At 48.0% G+C, this 6,263-nt stretch overlaps 1 long non-coding RNA gene across 3 annotated transcripts; it reads right to left on the bottom strand.

The window, feature by feature from the left end:
* Positions 1-221: 221 nt before the first annotated feature.
* On the bottom strand, positions 222-5,293 carry LOC127689932 (uncharacterized). Of its 3 annotated transcripts, XR_007978964.1 has the most exons (5): positions 5,088-5,293; positions 2,939-3,036; positions 2,187-2,261; positions 1,722-1,910; positions 222-1,007 (listed from the first exon to the last, which is right to left on the bottom strand). It is a non-coding gene; the product is annotated as an uncharacterized LOC127689932 (long non-coding RNA). The 3 variants fall into 3 exon arrangements; XR_007978963.1 differs by lacking the exon at positions 222-1,007 and having other exon boundaries at positions 1,671-1,910; XR_007978965.1 differs by lacking the exon at positions 222-1,007 and having other exon boundaries at positions 1,671-1,910; positions 2,968-3,036.
* Between the last annotated feature and the right edge of the window lie 970 nt (positions 5,294-6,263).

Below are 6,263 nucleotides of genomic sequence, written 5' to 3'. Positions count from 1 at the left end.
TCTAGTTTTCAGATTAGAGATGCTCTAATGTACCTATGGACACATCCAGATCTTCAAGAATCAAACCAGGAAGTACTCAGGTACCCAAAATTTCAGATCAAGAGTACTCAACACCAAAGATTGTCATGGAGACGAAAGAAAACAGCGTCCACGTGTTTGCTAAATATGTTCGATCTCACCCCACCCCAGCCTCAGAGCCTTGTATTATCAGTTGGGCAGGGAGTTGGGGAGGCTGTGGGCAGGAATCTGTGCTCTTGCCAAGCATTTCTGGGGGATCTTGACGCAGACAGATGGACACCCCTGAGAAACATGTCATCGCAGTGAGTAACAGTGTGCCCACTGTGTCCACGTCTTATGTGAAGCTTGGCGATGAAAGACACTTTGGCTGGGGAATTGAGAATGCCGGAGCACAGCTATGTGTACCACCCGGCCTTGTCTTAAAGGGCCTTCAGCTTTTAGACCTGTTGTCTTCCCCTTCCTTCGGACTTGGGGGTGTTTTTATTGACAGGAAGCAAATAAAGGAGTATCTACTTTCCCTCCAGCCTTCCTCACTCGGCATCCCAATGCTCACCATAGAGGATGGAATCGCCTCTTCTCGTGCTCCCGCATCAAGTTCCGAGTGTGCTTTCTTCATTATCCCTGTAATTCCCAACTCACTGTCCTGTGGAGTCACTGGTACTCTTCAGCGGAGCTGTGTTAGGCTTAGGTTTGAGGGATATCTTTCCCTCTTCAGCTCCTTTGTTATCTGAGCTCAGCATGGGGCCCTGTCCACCCGGAGTTTTCTCCCTTGTGCTCCTTGGCATCTTGTCTAAGAAACTTCTCAACCTTCCTAAGCCATCTGTTTCTTCAGGAGGCCTTGTCCCCAGACTAGTGACACTAGTGATGGCCTTTTCTTTGTACATAGGCAGTCCTGAAACTACAGTCTACTCTGGCTGTGCCTACATTTCCTTCTTTTGTCTCTTAGGAACTCTGAGATGAATTGTTCCCAGTCTTCCGGTCTTATTTATCTGATGATGAGGGAAAGAAGAAAACACAAAATCAAACCCTAAGATGGCTGAAATAGCAACCATCCATTTGCTGTAGATTCTGCTACTGAGGCAGGATTTGTGGGTCACCTCCAGAGTTGTCACCAATGGGTGAGCTGGAGACCCAGTTTCTCTCAGGAACCTCACTCTTAGGCCTGGAATCTTTTTTTTTTAAGATTTGTTTGTTTTATGTATATGAGTATGCTATAGCTGTCTTCAGACATACTAGAAGAGAGCATCAGATCTCATTACAGATGGTTGTGAGCCACCATGTGGTTGCTGGGAATTGAACTTAGGACCTCTGGAAGAGCAGTCAATGCTCTTAACCACTAAGCCATCTCTCCAAGCCCCTAGGCTTGGAATCTTAATGGGTAACTGGGATGGCTGGCATAAGTCCAAAGACCTCTCAGCCTCAGTTGTGAGGTAGGGCACAGCTCTGGACTTCCTTTCACAGCAGTAAGAGACCAAGAGTAAGAGCAGAAAGGTCTCTTAGGGTTCAGAGGTCACACAGCATCACCTCCATGGCCTTCTACTGCTCAGAATAGTCTGGTGGCCCGTCTAGACCAAGGACAGAAAACGGCCTCCAGCACTTGAAGGAAGGAGATGCAGATTGAACCATTTATTTATTTATTTATTTGGATTTTTTTTTTCCCGAGACAGGGTTCTCTATATAGCCCTGGCTATCCTGGAACTCACTCTGTAGACCAGGCTGGCCTCGAACTCAGAATGCCTCTTTCTCCCAGAGTGCTGGGATTACAGGCGTGTGCCACCACCGCCGCCACCACCGCCCGGCAATTGAACCTTTTATAATCTTCCATCCTCATTCTCTTTTGACTCTTGGGAGGCCTTGCATTGATCAGGCAATGAAGAATACAGGTCTGGTCTCTGGAAAAGACAAACAAACAAACAACCCTCAAAAGCTGGTTGAAGACATAGCAAAGGAGCACCTTGCAGACTGATATGGTGATAATAATGCCATCAAGTTGGAAGTATTTACCACAGTCACTGGGCTTCGTCTTGTTCAACCATCACTGTTACATTCTGGGGGAGCACATGTTGCTATAATCATTTGTCAGAGGGTTATCTTAATTAGCTTTCTATGGGTGCAATAAATACCACGACCAAAAACAACTTGGGGAGGAAGGGAGTTATTTCACTTACACATCCACATCACAGTCCATTCTGGAAGGAAGTCAGGGTGGGAACTCAAGGCAGGAACTTGGAAGCAGGCACTAACTGAGAAACCATAGGGAATGCTGCTTACTGGCTTGCTCCTGGTGGCTTGCTCATTTGTTTTCTTGTATACCCAGGGCCACCTGCTAGGAGTGGCACCATCCTCAGTGGGCTGAGCCCTCCCACATTAATCATTAATCAGGAACATGTCCCACAGACTTGCCTGCAGGCTCAGCTGATGGAGGCATTTTCTCAATTAAGTTTTCCCCTTTCTGATATGTGTAGATTTGTGTCAGGTTGACAAAAACCAACCAGGCAATCAAGGAATGGTGTTAGGTGTTTAAGAGAGAGGCAGAACTATGCCCTGGAGTCTCAGACACTGTGACTTCACAGTGCTCTCTTGAAACAGCTCAGCCAATAAGCAGATGGGGGCAGGGGGAGGAGGGAAACTACAGAAAATGTGTCCATGATAGACACCTCACGGCTGCTCTCCCAGTCCCTTGGCAGGCTGCTTGTGCCTTTTCTGTAACTTTGGGCTGAGAACACAGTCCAGGATGTCCTAGGGCTGGAGAACAAAGGAGTCACCTGCTGCCTAAGTGTCCTAGGGTCACGTGATCAGGGAAGCCTCGTCCCCCTGCCAAGCCACACAGGAAACCGCAGCTCTGAAAACCCACCCATGACGTCAGCGCTGCATCCAGAAAGGCCCCTGCGCCTTCCTCCCACGCATTCCCCGCATTTACCAATTACTGAAAACAGCTCAAAATAGCACCTGTCCCTCTGCCGCCGCCGGGGCTGCTGCATGAATACTGCTTGTGATCATTTTCGGGAGGGAGAGAGTCTGCAGGAAATCGGTCCAAAGAGAGGATTATTATCAGGCATGTGTTCCAATGCCAGGTCTGGTTTTAACTGCCCAGATCCGGCCAGCATGCACTTTGTGGTTTTTCCTGCAAGACCTTCATGAGTAGCTGTGGCTGGTTGTGCCTTGAGAGGCCGTAATATCAGCAAAGACAAGCTCCTAGCTCTGGGGTCTTCTGGAAACCATTCAGTGATCTGTTTTCACCTTAGCCCAGAATCTCTACACTCCAGGACTGTCCCAAAGACCCAAGAGACTCCTGTACCTCCCAGTTACTCATAAGCTTGTTGTAAAATCCACCAGAGTTGTGGGGAAAGATGCTTTTTGCAACACAATAAATAAAACAAACATAATGAGATAAATAGCCGTCAGTAAGTTTGCCTGGGTGCCCTTTGTGGATGAGGCTCCACAGAACAATTAAGTGAACGAGTGGATCTCTCCGTAATGGAATTGGAAGCACACCAAGGACTATTGTGAGCTGAGTGCTAGCCATACGAATATGCTCTACCTCTCTCTACATCTGTCTATCCATCATCTCTCTGCCCACGTGTCTATCTACATGATAAATCAGTTAGTGTTTTTTCCTTTCAAGAAGGCCCTAAAATTGGGGAACGCGAAAGGACTTGCATGATTTGAATAATTATAAGAACGTGTGCATGCTGATATCATTAAAAATTAAAAAAGGAAAACGGCATTGTAGTTGGTTGCAGTAGTGTGCATCTGTAGTCCCTACACTTGGGAGGAATCACTTGAGCCCAGCAGTTTAAGACCAGAGATGAGCCTGGGCGACACAGTGAACCCTTGTCTCAATAACAATGATAAGATAATAAATCCTCAAGCCAAACAAAGCTGGAGAGAATAAGCCACCAACAAGTCCTAATGCAATTCATCCCTAATTTGAGTCTCGGCTTCTTTGGGTGTCTCTTCTTCCTGGGCATCAGTCCTGCTCTGAAATAGATCGTCTGGCGCCTTGCCTCTCCCCTATGTCTTCCTCCTCCACCTTCTGCTTTCATTTTACCTCCAGGCCCTTCCTTGCCCCAACAACACTATCCCAGACTCTAGAAGGCAACAAGTACAGTTCAGTAGCCTTGGGCTCTAAATGCCAGTTTGGCCTGGAGTAGTGCTCAGCCTTGTAGCCAGTCCCCCAACCCTGAACCACTCCCTCATCAGCCCTGGATGTCTTTGCCTGATGTTCCCCAAGGGCCTTTCCTAATGATTTTTGTTTGTTTGTTTGTTGTTTGTTTGTTTTTGTTTGGGGGTTGTTTTTGTTTTTTTTGTTTTTTTTTTTTTGGTCACTTTTTGCCTGGTGAGCTCACTTCTGTTCCCCTGGCCTCCTGCAAAGCTCTCACTAGGAGTGGGTATGTGAAGTGGAGACTCTTGGCACACTGCAAGGACAGGTGACAAGAGATACTGGACTTGTCCCCCAAGCCACTGGTTGGTCTATACGACCCATAAGTGGCCTCTTCGACTTGGAGTAAGCAGCCTGAGTGACCCTTTCAAGGAGCCTGAAGGGCTCAGGGGCCCTACACTGAGAAGTGGCTGAGAGCTGGTTAGAGTCTTCCTGTGGGACATCCTGGGAGCAGAGCCAGTGCGCAGCCCGAGTGAGGAGAAGGAGCCATCATGAGATCCCTCATTGAGCACCACCATCCTATCTGCTCAGACCACCCCGACCCGGCTGTTCTGGCTAAATCTACAGGGTGACACTCTAGGGAGGGTTTCTGGAGCAGGGGCTAGGGCAGGGGGCTGCCAGCTTTTTAGCATTTGACTATAGGGAACTGTGCCTTGTTCTTGTGCAGAAAACTCTAGAAGAAAAAGTACTTGTCTCTTGAAACTGACTCTTCAGACTACTTTATCGGCAGCTGTGCTCAGAGGCAGGAGGATGAATGATATGACCTCTAATAATGACCCCATGTGAGGACCCCACAGTGCCCAGGAACAAATGTTGCGACTGTAATCAACAGGGTTCCTGGGGCCTATTTTCCCTTGGCTAGTTGGGAACCCACAGCTTCTCAGCGTTATGTGAGGCAGTTCCTTACCTTCCAGGCCTCTGGGTCATCTGTTTTTCTTCAGTGGCTTGGGTATGTCCACTCCAAGGGCCGCCTGCAGAGCAGGTTCCTCCCTAGTGAATGCTATGACTTTCTTCCCCACCATTAGTAAAGCACAGTGTAGCTAGACTTCACACAGACGCCTCCTCTTCCCCTTGCCGAGGCTCCCTGTTCCTCTTTGGCTTCTCCCAGATCCTCTGGCTATCATCACTGGCCCAGGACTCTGAATATCTATTAATAATCACCCCTGAGATGATGCAGTCCACAGATAAGCAAAAACCCACAGTATTAACCGCCGTGGTGGGGTGTGGGACAGATGTATACACTCTTTTGCTTGCTAGGTGGGGGGTGAAGGCACAGAGCGGCAGCAACTGAGAATCCGAGGACATGAGGACCCTCATCAAACAGTAATCAGCTCTAGAGACAAGGGAACAGAGGGGGGTTGGTACCAAAGCCGCCCAGAGAGCTGAGATACTTCTTGGGTTATCATCAGCTGCCAGTATCTTTTGCATAAGTACTGGTAGGTGGATGTCTGGTCAAAGCTGATATGTGGGTGTTGGAAGAAACAATCAAATTGACGTTATTTAAGAACTGAGGGTTATTTTGAACTCTTTCGTTCCCATTTGAACGACCTCCTTTTTCAAAAAAAAAAAAAAGAAGAAGAAGAAGTTGGTTGTGTGTGTGTGTGTGTGTGTGTGCAGGAAATCAGGGAAGGTGAAAGAGGAAAATTGGTGGAGAGGGCCTCAATTTGTTCCTGTCCTTGGACTATTGCCTGGATGCAGGGGCATGGCCAAAATGACCCTCAGCATCTTCTCACAGGGCTGGAAGGATCTTGGCTAGTGGTTTCTTGGAGTCAAGAATGATGGATGGCCCTGAAGCTTGAAGAGAAACTTGTAGTTATGGTAACCGTGCAATTTAGTTTCCCCATGTGAGTGGGTGGTCCTAGTTTATGAGAAGCAAAAACTGGGGTTCAGAAAAAACACTCAAAAGCCAAGCACCAAAATGACCAAAAGGAAACTAACAGGGCAGCTCCTGTTCTTGGTGGAAGTGCAGCGACCCTTTTGCCAATGTGCTGTGCCTTTCCTGTGGGGAAGGATGGTCCCACAGATAAGAAAGGGACCTGGAGACTGTGTGTGTCAAGAATGGGAGACCTGTGAGGATAAAGGA

This window comes from Apodemus sylvaticus, chromosome 7 (assembly GCF_947179515.1).
Source record: "Apodemus sylvaticus chromosome 7, mApoSyl1.1, whole genome shotgun sequence".
Taxonomy (NCBI): domain Eukaryota; kingdom Metazoa; phylum Chordata; class Mammalia; order Rodentia; family Muridae; genus Apodemus; species Apodemus sylvaticus.
Note: the sequence above shows the minus strand (reverse complement) of the source record. Positions and strands in the feature narration are given on the sequence as shown.